The 20,702-nt window shown below is 47.5% G+C and overlaps 1 protein-coding gene across 1 annotated transcript in view; it reads left to right on the forward strand.

Annotated features, from left to right (window-relative positions):
* Positions 1-2,383: 2,383 nt before the first annotated feature.
* Positions 2,384-20,702, forward strand: part of PRX (periaxin) — a 290,364-nt gene continuing 272,045 nt past the window's right edge. The window contains exon 1 of the mRNA XM_086938249.1: positions 2,384-2,556. The gene's annotated coding sequence lies outside the window, so the exon portion shown is untranslated. The remainder of the gene's footprint in view (positions 2,557-20,702) is intronic.

Here is a 20,702-nt window from a genome sequence, read left to right on the forward strand (position 1 = left end):
ATCATCTGTATCGTCATCATAGAGTTAGTCGTCTGCTTTGCATTATATAGGGTAAGTCCCTTCAGGAGATTTGGACTTATCTTGGTTTGCTGTATTTTTATATGATCCTATTGATATTGGTCTATGTTGATTTGTTTCTAAGTGTATAATTAAACCCTACTAAACTCAGATAAATTTGCTGAGTCGGTTATTGTGTGACCACATTAGTTACATTGTATTGAGATATTAACAAGTGATAGTTTTCTCCCTTCACCTCTCAGGCAGCTTCAAAGGTCCTCATTGATTTGAAGATAAATGTTTGTGTGGGCCTGAGCTCCAGCAGCCCACCTGCATGAGCCCCAAATCCAGAGCCACTGCATCGATTGTGTGTTCCTGTGTGGCCTTTGAATCTCTGATCGGCTCCAGGATTGCTGCTGTGTGGGCCGCTACCCCCAGGTTTCCCTCCACCAAGGTAGTCTATCTCTCAGGGTGCTACACCTGGCATTGCCTACTGAGGGTCCACCCCAGGCACAGCAGTAACCTCTGCTGTCAATGGGCAGTCTCCCCGGGTTCTCCAGATCCTTCCGCAGATTGCTGAGTCCCCCCAGCTGGTCCTGGGATCGATGCCAGCACCTCTTGCCGCCTCACCCAGCCTTTGTAGTCGCCACTCCCGGTGAGTCCGCTGCCCAGGGCCGCAGGGACTGTGGTGCCAGGTGGTCTATTCAGCCCTCTGTGGCCGCCAGTCCTTCCGCTGTCGCTTACAGCGTCCTACCACTGCAGTCCCGCAATTGGGGCTCCCTAAGTGCGTTAGCAGAGCCTCTGGGGCCCTCCCACCAATTTGGCGCTGAAGGAGCAAGCTTCACAGCCCCAGGAGAAACATCTCCAGTACTGGGACCCTTTTCCCTGTAACGTTGAATACCCAGGTCCCAGTACTTTTGGGTCTACCATTCGTAGCTGGCCACGCCCCCCATTCTCGATTTTATAGGTATACTAGCAGCCCGTCCCGACGTTGCCCGAGAGCAATCAGGCTTCAGGGCCCCCGCCCTCCCATTTTTTTACTGAATACCTTTTCGTGCCAAGCGTGTGTTCCCTGCACAACCCGTTTGATTCCCGGCACATTGTTTGTGATCTTTGAGAACTTCACATGGTGAATTTCCCGCTGTTTTGGCTGCTTTTTACTGAATACCTTTTTGTGCCAAGCGTGTGTTCCCTGCACCACCCCCTAGTTTTGGCTGCCCTTCAATCGCTTGTTCCTCGCGGCGTGTTCGGTGAACACAGGCACTTGCCAAAGCAAAGAAAAGTCCGGAGGATCTGGGTCGTGGGCGCTTGTTTTATTTTTGGCATTGTATAGGCATTAACAGGGTGACTTTTGCTGAGTTCGGAGCAAGTGTTCAGGGCCCCCGCCCGCCCCGACGTTGTCCGTGGGTCCCCCGGAGCGCACCTGCGGCTGCTTGACTTACCTGCTCCTCCCGTCCTGTCCGCCGCTCCTCCACTCCTCGCCGCTTCTCACCTTTCCTCTCCGTCTGTCCGCTGCTCCTTACCGCTCCTAACCGCGCTCATTTCCGCCGCTCCTCCGCTCCTCCCCGCCTGTCCGCCGCTCCTCCCAGCGCTGATGTCCTCCGCTCTTCCTTGCGCTCCTGTACGCCGCTCCTCCCCGCGCTCCTGATGTCACCACGCATGTCGCGGCCGGCGCTACTTGCAAGGGACTACTTTTTTATGTTACATTTTTTAAACAACGTATATATTTTTTCTTTATATAGCCTATGTCCATCTGTAGACCCTGACAATTACAACAATGTATCGGGTGTTTCAATTGGTGCTGTGGTTCCCGAGTTTACCCGCCTCAAAGGTTCCCAGTTCTTACTTTATAATAGTAGTAGAGATAGAGGCAAAATGGCATGAAATCTCGCACCACGCAAACCATGAGACAGCTCGAAAAAGCCTAGAAAGAAGATGCCACAATGTGTGAACCTGCAGCTGCCTTAGCATTGAAAGAGGAAGGATCATGTCTAATGTGTTTTATTTATTTTTGAGTTTAATGTAAAGCCCCCACATTGCTGGTCGAATACTCCAGCACGCGTTCAGAGCATAGGAATGTCGTAAATGGGGTTGGTGGGGAGAAGTGAATGTGCTTAATGATGAGTATATCTACGTCCCTTATCCAATAAATGATTATATGTAAAATGATTGAGGTTCAGAGATTGTGGAAGTGAAACTGGGATGAACAAAAGGCGGCTGAGAGTTGGAAGATCCGCGGCGGTCTCGTCCTGACACTCCGTCGCCGTGCAGTGCCACAGAGGGCTTGCGTTTCATGGTAACCGAAGCCCCCACCGGCGGGAGGGCCAATGGGCCCGCAGGTCCCTCCCTCCCAGCGCCCGCTGGAGCGCGCCGCCCTCCCTCTTCCTTTCCTCACCGAGTGTTTGCTTGGAGCGGCGCAGATGGGCTTGGCAGATCCCGACGGCCTGCACGGACCACCGCGGCGCTCCGATCCGGGGGAGACGTGACCATCCTTCACCCCACCCTGCACCCGGAGATCCGTGGGAGGAGGAGCGAGGCCTTCCCGCTGCTGGGATTTCGGTAAGAGGGGATTTCACGAACCTATCTTCACCGAAGTGTGCTGGAAAGTTTGCGTCTGTTGGAGAACTTAGTAGTTCTGGCTGTCTGTAGAGTTATTCGTATAGGGAGGGGGCGGGGCTGGGTGCGTAGAGAGTGGTACCCGCACCCGGGAGGCGCACGGATAAGAGAAGCAAGTATCTCTTGAAACTTTCAGAGTGAGCTACTTTGCGTAAGTGGTCCACTTACCTATATAGCGCCTCACTTGCTCGCTTCTCAGCACCCCCTTCTTTGACAGTTGAGAACTGATGTTCAGGCAGATCAGGTGGGTGATTCGCCCAGGGGCACACAATGCGGTCAAGTGCGTCTTTGCTTAATCTATTTACATAGCGCCTAACCACGCGTTTTAGCGCGGTTCTCGGCACTCTCTGTGTTTGACAGATGACATTTGATGCTCGGGGAGATTGGGGGGTTCGTCCACGAGCACATAGTGCGGTCACGTATCCAGGTCGCCTGCATCCATGGTCTTACATGATTAGGCACTCGTGTGTGGTACAGCACTGTCAATTGAACCGCCTATAAGCCCTGGCTGCTCAAAGCAAGTATTGTGCGTCATAACAGCCATTGTAATGTTATATTGCGAATTTGCAAAGCACGACAAACCCACCCGAAGGTCTCTAGTCGCTGTAGCTGAAAGAAGGGTTAGTATAAAGGAAAGGAAGTGAGCTCAAGTGAAAGGTTTTTAGGCGTTTTCTGAAAAGTAGGAGATATGAAAATTTGCATCCTAAAAATTTGTTATTGTTTTCCACTTGTACGCGGCGAACTACAAGCCCTAAAATTAAATGAAAAAAACACAGAACTGTGCAATCAACTTACGTCTGACGCAGGGCGCCTATAGAGCTACGGGAAGACAGGAATAAGAACAGATGGGAGGGAAGCCTTTTGCTGAAAGTCGGGTGGCTTGATCTAAAGGGGATTGGGGTTGGTAGAGAGCACACTGTGAAAGATTGGCATCTAGGCGCTTGTTGTAGCTGAGCCGATGCTGAGCCTGCGGTATCGGTCCGACAGAATAGCTCGTGAAACGCCCTTGTAAACATGCCCTGTGCACCCATCGTCCCCGGGGTCAGCGCTTTTAGAACATGTTAAGTTGTGCGCACGCGATGACAGGCGTGGACTCCATTCCTAGGCCAGGGCACGCTAGGATAATGTTCGACACCGCACAGAGCGAGCACCCCCACCTGCAGCTGTCCAGCCCCATCCCGCGCGCGGCCCAGAGCTGGACTGGCCACAGTGGACGGTAGCTCGGCGGGTGAATGCGCCTCTTGCACAGATTCACGTACAGCTTGCCAATCACGGATTTAAACCCCAGTTCACTACCCCGGAAAGTTGACGCGCCTTCAACAGGCATGTGTGGGTGACGGCATATGTGGGTGACTTACAGGCTCTTGGCTTAAATTCCTCCACGATAGCTGAGATAGTCAATGCCCCTACTGCAGAGCTGTGTGTGCTATGTATAGATCCCAGGTAGGTTCCAACCTCAGCAAGATAGCTCAGAAGGTAAATCCGCCTTGATCCGTGATCTATGAGTGACGCCTGTTATTGACATTAGTGACTCACTACTGTGAGAGCAAGCACTATTGAAACATAACGTTATTGTTATTAGTTCGTGTGAGAGACACAGTGCTGCAACACGTTCATCCACCTTCAAGGCACTGCAGCTGCTGCTCTAAAAAAGCCGTGGCGGGCTGTCTTCACCCACCGCGCTGCTGTTGGCCATTAATGTTCTAGGCTGTGTTTCTGAGAAGGGATTTACTTGAACTGCTGGCTGTATGCCCTGGATGTGCCTAGATGTCAGTTCTCAAGCCCATCACTGGGCTTTTTCCCTTAAATAGTTATTTTAAAATCAATTTAGTGTCCTTAAAATGTTTAGCTCCGAGAGAGCCTGGATTGTGATATGTTCTCATTAAGTTCTTGTTGAAATGATGATAATAAAAAGAATAAGAGTAATAATTCATTTTCTTATGGTATTTTGTATCACATGCTCACAGCTTTACAGTGCTGTGAACAAAGGGTGTTAGTATCTAACACATTATCTTTGGAGTCAGTGCTGCAGGTGTCATGACCTATGACCTGTAGATTACAGGGACATCTCTGTAACAGCCAATTAACCCACTAGCATACATACGGGCAAATGACAATCCTTGTTACCCGCTTTGGAGGGTGCTGACTTGCTCTGTCGCAAACTGTTAAAAACATGCAGCCTGATTCATTAAAGGTAAATGCGCTCGCAAAGGGCCAGATTCTGAGAATCCGGCCCTTTGCGAGTGCGATTTTTACATTTGGGATTCATCATCCCAAATGCAAAAATCGGTAATAGCGAATTCGCAAATTTGCGAGGAATTACATTTAAGGAATCTCTATTTGAGATTCCTTAAATGCAATTCATCATCCATTTTCAAATTGCGAAATCGCAATTTCGGGCCGCTATTTACCGCGAGGTCAAACCTCGTGGTAAATAGCGAAAACTCAGAAAAATGCTTTTAAAAGCATTTTTCTGAGTTGCATGTTGCACACACACATGTCCTTTGGACATGTGTGTGCGCAACACCTGTTTAAATTAGCATTTAAGGGGTGCTACAGGGTGTCCTCTGGACACCCCTGGCACCCTTTAAATCGCTATCTTATTTGCGATTAGCTAATTGCTAATCGCAAATAAGGAATACTCCCCATTCATTCCTATGGGCCTTTTGGCCCATAGGAATGAATGGGGAGTAATTCCTTATTTGCGATTAGCAATTTGCTAATCGCAAATAAGGAATCTGTAGGAATCGCAAAACATCTTGCTATTCCTACATGAATACCGTTTTGTGAGTCTGGAATAGAGATTCCTTATGATTCGCTATTTCAGACTCGCTAAACCTCCCATTGATGAATCAGGCTGATGGCTTTTCTAGATAAATCCCATTGGCTGACATCTATTGACGTTTTAGTGCTCTATAAAACGGACAGTGTAACATAAATCCAATATATGTCCTTCGAAAGTTGATGGTACAACCATGGACAGGGTCACGGCAAATTTTCGATTCTGCAACCTCAGCGTTTTCTGCATGAGTATGGATTTGCCACATTTCTCACAAATTCCATCATCTGCAGGACAATCCACAGATTTTAACAAAACTGTTCCTAGTTCAAACGGATCAAAAGTTACTAAAAATGCATAACGCGTGTTGCTACGCAGTGGAAGGCCCTGTGCAAATGAGGGAAAAACTTTGGCCAGTGTTAATACATAAAATCGAGAAAATAACGAAGTAATACTATCACACAATGTGCTGCTACCTCATTATTTTCACCTTTTTCCGCATAAATCGGCCAATCCTGCAGCGTAATTTGCTTCTCCTCTGTTGCTTGATTCCAGTGGCCCTGACCAGGGCCACTAAAATTGCACGAGTCTGTGTCCGTGGCACTTTGTGCAGAATCATTCCTTTACCGCACATGCCGCATAATCCACCACCTGCTGATTAATCTGCATATTTCAACAAAAGCAAACTTTATTTTTTGCTGAAACAAATCAAAAGTTACAAAAATACGACATGCTGGGTGCAAAGAAGCGGTTAAATGCTATGTAAAAATTAGCAGGTTGCTTAAGTGGTCGATCCATGTAATGGGGTAACAGACAGGTCACAAAGAGGTGACAATTTAGCCCAGGTACTATTAATGCCCCAATTGATGGACTGAGGGAAAGGGTTTTGCCTGAAGTGGGAAAAAAATCCTTACATGTTTAATGTAACTCAAATTTGATGGAAAGAATGATTCCTTCTTTGACGAAAATGTGTTTTCATTACACCACAGACACTGTTCTGGAAGCAGTGATTATGTTAAGGAGCACTCAGAGTTTAGAAGAAACCCACATATGTGACTTCTCTACCATAAAGTTCCTCCCTGTGAGACACATACATGTGTAATGTAGTCCGGTGCAGCAAGACTGTTTTCCTTAATGGAAGTAGAGCTTCCAGAGACCCTAGAGGGTGAACCCAGGGTAAACCCAAAACACAGGACTTGTTTTAAAACATAACAGGGTATTGGGGAATAAAAGAGACACATCTTTTATTGCAATATGTGACTTATTTTCTATTGAACACACCATTGTAAGTTTTATACAAACTATATTATTCTGAGAGGTAGAAAGGACTGTGTTAATGAAAGGATCTAACTGAGTTTTATTATTTGTTGGTAAATAATACTTTGAATAAGATCTGCAAAATGTGTATAGCTTTCTTTTTCGTGAACTCTTTGGTTTTTCTGTATCAATACGAAACATTTTGAACCCCGTGTCTTAAAATGTCAAATTAGTGCCATTATGCCATAACAGCCCACCGAATGTGTTGCGTAAGGCTGTTTATGGCATTATTTGGCTTTCCTGGATGGATAATTTGCTCACCTCTGATGCATTTTTTGTCCTCTGTTTCCTAATAATTCCACCAGCTCTGGCTCAAACTCAAAGAATTTACTCATCAGAACCAGGAATCTGAACCAGGACTCTGAGTGTTGTCTGTGCTGCCAAACTCCCTGTGAAAGTGATGAAAACGTGTTGGTTTTTTTGCACCCTGTATGCGAAACCGAGGTTCGAATGGATTGCCCCCATGTGTAGATGCCTCTGTTTATTGTCAAGAGGAGAGGCATATAGAATTTGCGAAAGTGGCACAACCTCGATCGTGGTGGTGGCCGTCTCTAACTTCTTGTCTGCAGCTTGGATAATTAGAAGTAAAGTGATAAAAGCCACACAAAGCCAGGTTGCGAATGCCCCTCTCTGAATCTACACCCCCTTGATTGATTTTATGGATATTTAACTCCTTTGGTGCTCATGGCGGCTCACGGCCGTCATGAGTCACGGTAGACATGTGCTCATGACGGCCGGGAGCCGTCAGAATGTTGCTGCTCCGCCCACTTGCGGTTAATTCCCCGGAGAATTAATCAGTGGGCGGAGTTCTGACGCCTCCCGGACGTCTTGAGCACACGCCCACCGTGATTTATGATGGGCAGGAGCCGTCATAAGTACCGGAGCGCCACGCCCAACCCCCCCTCGCCCCGTGGCGAAATTTGCGCCACGGCGAAGGGGTTAAGGTTATGTCGTGTTTTCACATATTGTTTGCACCATGTCGGCTTTATATTTGTCTTATGTTTTTAACCAATATATTCTATTTTGATAATGAAACAATGTTTCGAAATATCAATAAACGATACTCATCCTGTCATTGGTGATTGATTGTGTCTAGCCCTCCCTTCAGCTTCACTCTAGGCATAAAATCTGTGTCCTGCTCGTAAATCCCAAAACGGGCGAAATACGTCTGTGCTTGCTGATCCACTCTGAGGCGTTTGTGTTAGACTAACACAGTTTAAAGTGAAGCCGCTTTCCTGGTTCTTCCTTTAAGCTAAGCTTTTTGATGGAACTCAGTGAACCTGAACAGCCAGAAGGCCCGCCTCCTTCCTGAAGTTGTGCAGGCGGTAGAAAAGCTTTGGATAATTTCTGTGGCACTGTTTGTCTTTTTGATGAAAGAGCGGAAGTAGTGAATATTTACCACAATCTCGTGATTTTAATGTCCACCTGCCAACATTTGCCATGCTTGATCTCAGCTCCGTACATATTGCAAAGACTACAATCGTATCATAAAGATAGGTAGACATGGATTTAATAATAGTGCATCTTTATGTTGGTAGTTGATACCAGGGAAATTATATTTTGGTGGTGTGGTTCAACACCAGAATAGGGATGCTTAACTTGTGCCGGTGTTTGCTGGTGGTGGGCACTGGCACTCCTTTTTGGAGAGCAGGACCTATTTTTCATCATTAGACTTGGCTGCAAGCAAGAGATGAAAAAAACTGAAATGGGAGAAAGATAGAAAACAGTGACAAAGTGAGAAAGTAGGGATGTAAAAGCACTGGATAAAAGGACAGAAATTGTAGGGCGGTGGAAGAAAGATTCATGAGGTGGAATCAAAACTATTGGACCTTGGTAATATTGCAGCTTTAGATTCGGGCGGGGGGGGGGGGGGTAGCTTCCGCTGGCGCAGCAGGTACAGTGGCACCAGGGGCAGAGGTTTGAAGGGCACTCTGAGCCCTGATTATTGGGGCATTTTATATTTGAAACAGTAGGCAGTGTGGCAGTTTTCTTCCATGAGTTAGGGTCCATGGCACATTAGCTACATGACTGCCTTTTGTAGAACTTACGGCAGTGCTTGAATTGAGCCGGGATTTCCGGTGCTCAGCACCCACACTTAATTGGTTTCCGGTGCTCGGCACCTGCACCTCATCTACTTTAGAGATGAGCAGAACAACAGTTGTTTAGGAATACAATATAAATTAAAAATACTAATACCTGCCTCCTCAGCCATTCCTTTAGCTTTGGGGACCTGGAATAATCTGAACTGTCGCACTTGCATGTGGGAGAGATGGTTGGTAGTTGTTTTGGCACCATCATTGGCAGCGATGATGGGGCAATGGGTGGTTAGCTGCAGTGCCCTGGTCAGGGTCCTGGCACTTATAATTTTACAAATTAAGCACTACAGTCGGCTACTAAGCAATTCTATGGGCCGCCCCACTTCTGTTTTTTCTCAAAATATGGCCTGTGTAGGGGAAGTCCTGCACAACCGTCTGTGTGTTGCCACCTTCGGCAACAAATGAGCTTGCAGTGGGATGGGCCAGCTGGGCAGAGGAAGCCAGATGCTACCTTCACACACTGATTGTAGAAGCTGGAACCTCAGTAAATAAAAAAAAGCACAGAAGAGCTGGCTGACAATAACAACATGTCGTTTACGATCTCTCATATTGTGGTCGCTAATTTGAAATTCACGAATAGGAAAAATACTCTTGATGCAAGGTCCCACCACAGTACTCCTGTGGTGGTCCTTGGTAGAGATTCCTGCGGCTTTAAGTTTCTTGCGCCTAGCTTAAAGAGAACTATAGGGAAGCCAGAATCTACCCATGGGACCTACGATTTGGTCATGCGTTCAAGTCACATTACCGACATGTATGACATATTTTATGCTTTTTGCAAAAGTAGGACTCAAGTCACATTGCTATACGGCACTAAAAGGTCTATTTTACACTACTAGCAAAGAGTCTTAAAACCTAATCAGAAAAAAGTGAAAAGCTATGAGGTGGAAAAGAGCCTGAAATCTGTGGTGTGAATCCAGCGAAAGTAGTCTCTGTTTTACGACAGGTAAAGATGACCTAATTCATAACCAATATTTTGAAAGCTTGTTAAACCAGTCATCCGTTTTTGTAGGAGCTTTACTTTCCCCGTGCTGTAAGAATAGTCACTTACAGATAGATACATAGGTCTGCAACTCATACATGGGCCCTCATTTTGAGTGTCTTGCAATTCCTGGAAAAAAACGCAAGTTCCTGTCCAAATCAACATTACAGGCTGTGCAGAACTTCTGCAACTTTGGATTTTTCCCTGGACACATTTCACCTGCTAAAAGCAAGAAGACTTTGTCCTGAGAAAAGTGTCTGAATTGTTGGAAAACAGGGAGAAATCGGTGCAGAAAGACTGATTTCCTAGGTTATTCCCTATTGCAGACCTAAAAAAGTAATGATTAGCATTGGCAAAGTCAATACGTCTGACCTTGGCAAACTGGCGCGACTTTTGGTTTTTCTAAAATGTGTTGCTAGCCTATGCCACAAAATAAAAATAATAAAAATAAAAATTGCCACTTCCTAAAAGACGTGGTATTATGCTTAAAATAAAGTTTTAGATTAAAAAAAACAACTTCATATTATTTTAATGGAGCAGTATGGGTGCTTCATACTAGGCGAGTATACTCTTAGAGCATGTATACAAAAACACTTTTGAGTTTTAATTCACATCACAGGAATATAAGATTCTTATTGGTGCAAAGAAAAATTACTATTGGCTTTGAATTACTGTAACCTGAAGACACAGTTTAAACATACAATGATGACTAAGAAAGCATAATAGGGGGTAAATAATGGAAAGAACCAACGCATTGGGAAAAGAAAGTATTAGCCCAAGAGCCCAGGCACTGCAGTGCATTTCTTTTTAGATAGAGGTGCACCTGTGATCAGGGAGAATGCTGTCACTCACAGTGCCAGAGAATCGAAGGCAGAAGGGGGGGCAGATCCACTGCCCCTCACAATGTGAATGACAGTTGAATAGACCAATAGACGAAAAGGGCTGGTCCAAAGACCCTCTATGTATGAATATGTGTAGGTATTTTTATTACATGGGCTAGACCTAAAAAAGTAATACTGCACCAGCTAATAATCAAACCTCAGGGTAATCATGAAGTGCCAAGACACTCATAAAAAGACTCTAAGCCCCAGATGCATCAAGAACCCATTTTGCGATTCCTTAATAGCAAAAAATACCGATTCGCTATTAAGGAATAGCAAAATGGAATGCATCAAGAAATCACTGAAAAAATAGCGATTTCTTAGAATTCCTTAATTGCGAGTCGCAAATTGTGAGTCACAATTAAGGAATACCTCCCCATTCATTCCTATGGGCCTAGACCCCCATAGGAATGAATGGGAAGACAATCTAAATTTGCGAATCGCAATTAGCGAATCGCAAATTGAGATTGCGATTTCAAGGGTACATGGGTGTCCAAAGGACTCTAGGACAGGAATGTGGCCCTTAAGCTCAGCGGTAGCGGTGTAGGACAGGAATGTGGCCCTTAAGCTCAGCGGTAGCACTCTAGGACAGGAATGTGGCCCTTAAGCTTAGCGGTAGCACTCTAGGACAGGAATGTGGCCCTTAAGCTCAGCGGTAGCACTCTAGGACAGGAATGTGGCCATTAAGCTTAGCGGTAGCACTCTAGGACAGGAATGTGGTCCAGAAGCTCCCCGTAGCAGTGTAGGACAGGAATGTGGCCATTAAGCTCAGGAGTAGCACTCTAGGACAGGAATGTGGTCCAGAGGCTCGCGGTAGCACACTAGGACAGGAATGTGGTCCTTGAGTTTGCCGTTGCACTCTAGGACGGGAATGTGGTCCTTAAGCTCAGCGGTAGCACTCTAGGACAGGAATGTGGTCCTTAAGCTTAGCGGTAGCACTCTAGGACAGGAATGTGGTCCAGAAGCTCGCCGTAGCAGTGTAGGACAGGAATGTGGCCCTTAAGCTCAGGAGTAGCACTCTAGGACAGGAATGTGGTCCAGAAGCTCGCGGTAGCACACTAGGACAGGAATGTGGTCCTTGAGTTTGCGGTTACACTTTAGGACAGGAATGTGGTCCTTAAGCTCAGCGGTAGCACTCTAGGACAGGAATGTGGTCCAGAAGCTCGCTGTAGCAGTGTAGGACAGGAATGTGGCCCTTAAGCTCAGCGGTAGCACTCTAGGACAGGAAGGTGGTCCAGAAGCTTGCGGTAGCACTCTAGGACAGGAATGTGGTCCTTGAGTTTGTGGTTGCACTCTAGGACGGGAATGTGGTCCTTAAGCTCAGCGCTGCACTCTAGGACAGGTATGTGGTCCAGAAGCTCGCTGTAGCAGTGTAGGACAGGAATGTGGCCCTTAAGCTCAGCGGTAGCACTCGAGGACAGGAATGTGGTCCAGAAGCTCGCGGTAGCAATCTAGGACAGGAATGTGGTCCTTAAGTTTGCAGTTGCACTCTAGGACAGGAATGTGGTCCTTAAGCTCAGTGGTAGTATCCAAAGGTGAATCTCTGCTTCTTTTACTCAGTGGTAGCAGGCTAGGACCCAATCACTGCTTCTGAAGCTCAGTGGTGGCATACCACAATGGGCTCATTACTGTATCTTAATCTCATTGTTACCATACTAAGACAGTATTTCTGCTGTTTACGCTTAGGGGAGGCATGATGGGATGGATCACTGCTTCTTAAGCTCAGCAGCAGCATTTTATGACAGGACCACTGCATCTTAAGCTCAGATTTAGCGTGCTATGTTGAGATCACTATTCATTATGCTCAGTGGAGGCATATTCGGAGGTGATCCCTGCTTATTATGCTCAGCAGTAGCATGCTAGGATGGGACTGCTGCTCGTTAAGCTTAGTGTTAGCATGCTAGGATAGGATAGCTGCTTTTTAAGATCAACAGCAGCATGTTAGGAAGGGACCACTGCTTCTTAAGCTCAGCATTAGCATGATAGGATTGGATAGCTGATTATTATGCTCAGTAGAGGCATATTCGGAGGTGATCACTTCTTTATAAATTCAGCAGCAGCTTGTTAGAGTGGGATTGATGCCCTTTAATCTCAGTAGGTGGAGACATGCTGGGACGGGATCTGCTGCTCTTTAAGTTCAATTAAGTCATTCTGAGTCAGGAACACTGATTTTAAAGATCAGCTGTAGCACTCTAGGACAGGGATGTGGTCCTTCAGTTCAGCGGTAGCGGTGTAGGACAGGAATGTGGCCCTTAAGCTCAGTGGTAGCAATCTAGGACAGGAATATGGTCCTTAAGTTCAGATGCAGTATCCAAAGGTGAATCCCTGAACCTTTTACTCAATGGTAGCATGCTACGACCCAATAACTGAATCTTAGGGCTGGATCGCTGTTCTTTAAGCTCAGTGGAGGCATGTTGGGGCAGGAACACTCATTCTTAAGCTCAGCGGTAGCATGCTAGGGCTGGATCGCTGTTCTTTAGGCTCAGCGAAGGCAATTTGGGGCAATATCACTGCTGCTTAAGCTCAGCTGTAGCATGCTAGGGCTGGATCGCTATTCTTTAAGCTCAGTGGAGGTACATTGGGGCAGGAACACTGCTTCTTAAGATCAGCGGTAGCATGCTAGTGCTGTATCACTGTTTTTTAAGCTCAGCGGAGGCCTGTTGGGGCAGATCACTGCTTCCTAAGCTCAGCGGTAGCATGATAGGGATAGATCACTGTACTTTAGGCTCAGTTGGGCATGTTGGAGCAGGATCACTGCTTCTTAAGCTCAGTGCTAGCACCCTTGGGTTGGATCGCTGTTATTTAAGCTCAGTGGAGGCAATTTGGGGCAATATCATTTCTTCTTAAGCTCAGCGGTAGCATGCTAGGGCTGGATTGCATTTCTTTAAGCTCAGTGGTGCATTTTGGGGCAGGGTCACTACTTCTTAATCTCAGCGTTGGCATGCTAGGGCTGGTTCGCTGTTCTTTAGGCTCAGCAGAGGCAATTTGGGGCAAGATCACTGCTTCTTAAGCTCAGCTAAGCTCAGGATGGTGGTTCTTTAAGCTCAGTGGTGCATGTTGGGGCAGGGCCACTACTTCTTAAGCTCAGCTGTAGCCCGCTTGGGTTGGATCACTGTTCTTTAAGCTCAGTGGAGGCAATTTGGGTCAAGATGACTGCTTCTTAAGTTCAGTGGTAACATACTAAGGCTGGATCGTATTATTTTAAGCTCAGTGGTGCATGTAGGGGCAGGATCACTGCTCCTTAAGCTCAGCTGTAGCATGCTAGGGCTGGATCGCTATTCTTAAAGCTCAGTAGAGGCACGTTGGGGCAGGAACACTGCTTCTTAAGCTCAGTGGTAGTATGCTAGGGCTGGATCGCTGTTCTTTAAGCTCAGTGGATGCATGTTGGGGCAGGATCACTGCTTCTTAAGTTCAGAGTTAGCATGCTAGGGCTGGATCGCTGTTCTTTAAGCTCAGTGGAGGCATGTTGGTGCAGGATCGCACTTCTTAAGTTCAGTGGTAGCATGCTAGGGCTGCATCGCTGTTCTTTAAGCTCAGTGGAGGCATGTTGGGGCAGGATCGCAATTCTTAAGCTCAGCGGTAGCATGCCACGGCCTGATCGCTGTTCTTTAAGCTCAGTGGAGGCATGTTGGTGCAGGATCGCACTTCTTAAGGTCAGAGGTAGCATGCTAGGGCTGCATCGCTTTTCTTTAAACTCAGTGGAGGCATGTTGGTGCAGGATCTCACTTTTTGAGCTCAGCGGTAGCATGCTAGGTCTGGATCGCTTTTCTTTAAGCTCAGTGGCGTCATGTTGGTGCAGGATCGCACTTCTTGAGCTCAACGGTAGCATGCTAGGGCTGGATTGCTGTTCCTTAAGCTCAGTGGAGGCATGTTGGGGCAGGATTGCACTTCTTAAGCTCAGCAGTAGCATGCTAGTTCAAGTTCAAGTTCAAAAATGTGTATAGCGCACTACTCACCCAGAGGGTCTCAAGGCGCTTGAGGGGGGGGGGGGGGTACTTTACTTATCGAATATCCAAGTATTTAGTTGCTTTCTGAAGGAGAGGTGGTTCTGTGTAAGGCAGAGGTGGGTGGGGAGAGAATTCCAGGTTTTGGCCGCTAAGTAGGAGAAGGATCTTCCCCCAATGGTGGCTCTATGGATGCGCGGAATTGCGGCGAGGGCTTGGTTGGACGATCGTAGTTGGCGGGTGGGGGTGTAAAAGGACAGGCGCGTGTTGAGGCATTCGGGTCCTAGGTCGTAGAGGGCTTTGTGTGCGTGGGTGAGGAGATGGAACGTTATTCTCTTGTTGACGGGGAGCCAGTGGAGGTCTTTCAGGTGACCGGAAATGTGAGCTTGGCGGGGGATGTCTAGTATGAGTCTGGCTGAGGCGTTTTGGATGCGTTGGAGTTTTTTCTGTAGTTTGGCTGTGGTTCCGGCGTAAAGGGTGTTTCCGTAATCCAGTTGGCTTGTGACCAGTGCATGGGTGACCGTCTTTCTTGTTTCGGTGGGGAACCAACGGAAGATTTTTTTGAGCATGCGTAGGATGTTGAAGCATGATGACGAGACGGCGTTGACTTGTCTGGTCATCGAGAGGGAGGAGTCCAGGATGAAGCCCAGGTTACGTGCGTGGTCCGTCGGTATGGGTGCGGTTCCCAGGGGCGGTGGCCAACCTGAGTCGTCCCAAGCAGAGGGGGATGAACCTAAGATGAGGACTTCCGTTTTGTCCGAGTTCAGTTTTAAACGGCTGTTCTTCATCCACTCGGCTACTTCTTTCACCCCTTCATGTAGGTTGGTTTTGGCGGTGTTTGGGTCTTTGGTGAGGGAGAGGATCAGCTGGGTGTCGTCTGCGTAGGAGATGATGTTGAGGTTGTGTTGGCGCGCGATGGATGCGAGGGGACTCATGTATACGTTGAAGAGGGTGGGACTGAGTGATGATCCTTGTGGTACGCCGCAGATGACTTCGGTGGCCTCTAATCTAAAAGGGCGGAGGCGGACTCTCTGGGTTCTTCCGGCGAGGAATGAGATGATCCAGTCCAATGCTTTTTCTTGAATTCGGACGTTGCTGAGGCGTTGTATGAGGGTGCTATGACAAACTGTGTCGAAGGCTGCGGAGAGGTCAAGTAGGATGAGGGCAACTGTTTCTCCGTTGTCCAGTAGTGTTCGAATGTCGTCTGTTGCTGCGATGAGGGCGGTTTCGGTGCTGTGTTTGGCTCGGAAGCCGGACTGTTCTATAAGCTCAGCTGTAGCATGCTAGGGCTGGATCACTGTTCTTTAAGCTCAGTGGAGGCATGTTGGTGCAGGATCGCACTTCTCAAGCTCAGCAGTGGCATGCTATGGCTGGATCGCTGTTTTTTAAGCTCAGCGGTAGCATGCTAGGCTGGATTGCTGTTCTTTAAGCTCAGTGGAGGCATGTTGGGGTAGGATCGCACTTCTTAAGCTCAGCGGTAGCATGCTAGGGCTAGGTCGCTGTTCTTTAAGCTCAGCGGTAGCATGCTAGGGATGGATCGCTGTTCTTTAAGCTCAGTGGAGGCATGCTGGGGCAGGATCGCACTTCTTAAGCTCAGCGGTAGCATGCCAGCGCTGAATCGCTGTTCTTTAAGTTCAGTGGAGGCATGTTGGTGCAGGATCGCACTTCTTGAGCTCAGCAATAGCATGCTAGGCCTGGATTGCTGTTCTTTAAGCTCAGTGGAGGCATGTTGGTTCAGGATCGCACATCTTAAGCTCAGCTGTAGCATGCTAGGGCTGGTTCGCTGTTCTTTAAGCTCAGCGGTAGCATGCTAGGGATGGATCGCTGTTCTTTAAGCTCAGTGGAGGCATGCTGGGGCAGGTTCGCACTTCTTAAGCTCAGCGGTAGCATGCCAGCGCTGAATCGCTGTTCTTTAAGCTCAGTGGAGGCATGTTGGTGCAGGATCGCACTTTTTGAGCTCAGCAATTTATTTATTTATTTATTTATTTGCTGGTTTTTATAGCGCTCGAATCAACTCCAGATGGAGTATCTCTGCGCTTATGGTGCCGATTAAACAGAAGATGTAGATTGGAGCAGATGCTAGATCTCATTTTTAAATAGGACAGTTTTCAATTGCCTTCTGAATTTTAAGTGCTCAGTACACTGTCTTAGGGACAGAGGGAGTTTGTTCCATAATGTAGGTCCTGCAATTGACAACGCTTTATTCCCATGCCTCGCTTTCTTAGCGCGGGGCACCACTAGGAGCAGATTGTTGCTTGATCTTAGTGTTCGAGATGGAATGTAGGGAATAAATTTGTTTTCCAGATATGCAGGCCCTTGTCCATGGAGACATTTGTGTATCAGGCAGGCTATTTTAAATTTTGTTCTTTGCCGGATCGAGAGCCAATGCAATTGCTCAAGAAGGGGTTTAGATGGAGTTCTTGGCGGAGCATTCAGAACCAAGCGGGCCGCTGTGTTTTGAATGACCTGGAGCTTAGCCAACACGCCTTCATTGGCAGAAAGCAGCAGGCCATTACAGTAATCGATCCGACTTAGCACGAGTGCCTGTACTAGCGTCCTCCTAAAGGAATCTGGCAGTAAAGGAAAGACTTTACGCAGCAGGCTGATGGTATGGAAACAAGAACCCGAGATGTAATTGGCATGCTGTTTTAGTGATAGTTCTTGGTCCAGACGGACCCCCAGGTTTTTCACTATCTGCTTGGGTTCTGGGGCTGCTCCCAGGTCCTGTGGCCACCAATCCGGGGCCCATAGCATCCTGGCTTCTCCAAACAGCATGACTTCCGTCTTGCTGACGTTGCACTGAAGGCAGTTTGAGGACATCCAGTGCGCCACTGCTTTCATGCCTAATGAGAAGGAGTTTCTTACTTCAGCGGAGAGGGTTTTGAAGGGGAAGAGGAGCTGGGTGTCATCAGCGTAGGATACTGGAATAAACCCGTACCTACGCATCACTCTTGCCAGGGGTGCCACATAAATGTTGAAGAGGGTCGGGCTTAGACACGAACCCTGGGGCACCCCTTTTGATATCTCCATCTCCGCTGAGCGATATGCACCCATGGTGACAGTCTGGGTGCGATCGGATAGAAAACTCCTTAGCCAGGCAAGGGCTTTGTTCTTAATGCCAGCGTTCGACAACCGCTCAGTCAAGATGGAATGTGACACGGTGTCGAACGCTGCAGACAGATCTAAAAGAACCAAGATTACTGAGATGCCCTTGTCCTGGTACATGTGCAAGTCATCAGTGACTGACAGAAGGGTGGATTCAGTGCTATGTTTCGGTCTGAAACCTGACTGAGAGTGGTCCAGAGCTCCAGCAAGTTCGATGTAGCTGGAGAGATGGTGGTTGACATGTTTCTCAGTCAGTTTCCCTAGGAAAGGTAGTAAGGAGATGGGCCTCAGATTGGCCAATTCAGTCCACGGAGTCGCAGTGTTTTTCCTGATTGGTCTAACAATGGCTCGTTTCCATTCTCTAGGGACATTGCCTGTGCTTAGCGAGAGGTTTACCAAATCTCCAATCATGGGGTGGAGTTGGTCAGCTAGAGTAGGCATTATCCTCGCTGGAATAGTATCGTCTGGGCTACCACTTTTGATCTGTGAGATCAAAGAGAGGATGTTATCAGACGAGATGGGAGGAAAGGTATCTAGAGAATGAGTATTCTGCTTCAGGTCGGCATCTATTTGGAGAGGCGCTGTATCAGTAGTGTTATTCTTGTTGGTGCAAAGTATTTTTTCATAGATTTTATCTATTTTTTCTGTAAAAAATTGAGATATTTCACTGCACAACTGCTGTGACGCTACCTCAGATGTTTCACATGCTGTAGGTTTAACAAATGTTTGAAGAATTTGATAGAGGACCCTAGGTGAGTTCCCTGCAGCTGTAATTTGTGCCGTAATATGGGTTTTTCGTGCTACCCGGATAGCTTTGTGGTAGGTGGATAGTGAATCCCAATATTTGTTCTTATCCTCTACCAAATGAGAAGTTCTCCACTTCTTCTCAAGCTTCCTGGCGGTTAACTTTAATGTCCTTAAATGGTCCGAGAACCAGACTTCCTGTTTTTTTGCAGGTCTGGGTTTAAAATGCTTCATGGGAGCAATTTTCTCTATCGCATCCCTAGTTGCACATTCAAATTTTCCAAGTGCTATTTCAGCATTATCAGTGGGGAGGATGGCAAAAGGCTTGAATTTTCCCTTGAAGGAGTCAGCAGTAACTTTGTGCCATTGTCTGCGTACACTAGGTAAGGAGATAGTGCTTGCAGGAGTAGCGTTAGAATACGGGGTGTAGAATTCCATTATAAAGTGATCAGTCCAGTTAACCTGAACTCCAGGTAGACATGAAACTGACAGCAATAGCATGCTAGGCCTGGATTGCTGTTCTTTAAGCTCAGTGGAGGCATGTTGGTTCAGGATCGCACATCTTAAGCTCAGCTGTAGCATGCTAGGGCTGGTTCGCTGTTCTTTAAGCTCAGCGGTAGCATGCTAGGGCTGGATCGCTGTTCTTTAAGCTCAGTGGAAGCATGTTGGTGCAGGATCGCACTTCTTAAACTCAGCGGTAGCATGCTAGGGCTGCATCGCTGTTCTTTAAGCTCAGCGGTAGCATGCTAGGGCTGGATTGCTGTTCTTTAAGTTCAGTGGAGGCATGTTGGGGCAGGATCGAATTTCTTAAGCTCAGTGGTAGCATGCTACGGCTGGATCGTTGTTCTTTAAGCTCAGTGGAGGCATGTTGGTGCGGGATTTCACTTTTTAAGCTCAGCTGTAGCATGCTAGGGCTGGATCGCTGTTCTTTAGGCTCAGTGGGAGGCATGTTGGGGCAGGATCATACTTCTTAAGCTCAGTGGTAGCATGTGACAGCTGGATCGCTGTTCTTTAAGCTCAGTGGAGGCAAGTTGGTGCAGGATCGCACTTCGTAAGCTCAGCGGTAGCATGCTAGGCCTGGATCCGTGTTCTTTAAGCTCAGTGGAGGCATGTTGGTGCAGGATCACACTTCTTAAGCTCAGAGGTAGCATGCTAGGGCTGGATCGCTGTTCTTTAAGCTCAGTGGAGGCACGTTGGGGAAGAATCGCACTTCTTAAGCTCAGCGGTAGCATGCTAGGGCTGGATCGCTGTTCTTTAAGCTCAGTGGAGGCATGTTAGGGCAGGATCGCACTTCTTAAGCTCAGCAGTAGCATGCTAGGGCTAGATCGCTGTTCTGTAAGCTCAGCGGTAGTATGCTAGGGCTGGATCGCTTTTCTTTAAGCTCATATGAGGCATGTTGGTGCAGGATCGCACTTCTTAAGCTCAGCGGTAGCATGCTAGGGCTGGATCGCTGTTCTTTAACCCTTTCGATGCTGATGACGAGCTCAGCTCGTCATGATGCACAGTTGAGCTGTGCTGATGACGAGCTGAGCTCGTCATGAATACAGCCTCAGAGCAATTTCCAGCACAGGGGGGGAAAACACCTAGCAGCCAAGGTGTTAAGCTCAGTGGTAGCATGCTATGTTATGTTATGTTATATTATTTTTATTTGTACAGCGCACAGCTGCCCCAGCGAAGGGGCGTCCTGGCGCTCTGAGAAGGTAGACACAACACAACACCGATAAAAGAGGGGAAAGGAAACAGCCTGAAATTAAACAAACAAATGTTTTAATGGCACGCCTAAACTGAAGAAGATCGTCAATTTCCCGAATCTCAGCAGGAAGGACGGTCCACCACTTCGCGGCTAACACTCGGAAGGAGCGGCCGCCAGTTCTACTCAGCCTGAAGCGCGGAAGCCCCTCCAAGTTCTGGCCCAAGGATCTCAAGGATCGCAGAGGGACATAACGTGTTAAAAGATTCGCCAGAATTTGTGGGGACATACCCTTGAGGATTTTAAATACAAGGCAGAGCACCTTGAATTTAATCCTCTGATTTACGGGAAGCCAATGAAGCGAGTGCAGCTTTTCTGAAACCGAGCACCGCCTGGGCAAACCTACCACTAATCCCCGCCAAGAGCGAGCTGGCATAGTCCAGCCGGGACAGCACTGATGCCTGGACCACCAGCTGTCTGGTGGGGGCATCAAAAAATGTAAGTATTGGCCTAAGTCCTCTAATTATACCATAGCAAGAGGCTGCCACCCTCTT

The sequence above is a fragment of the Lissotriton vulgaris genome, chromosome 9 (genome assembly GCF_964263255.1).
Source record: "Lissotriton vulgaris chromosome 9, aLisVul1.2, whole genome shotgun sequence".
Taxonomy (NCBI): Eukaryota; Metazoa; Chordata; class Amphibia; order Caudata; family Salamandridae; genus Lissotriton; species Lissotriton vulgaris.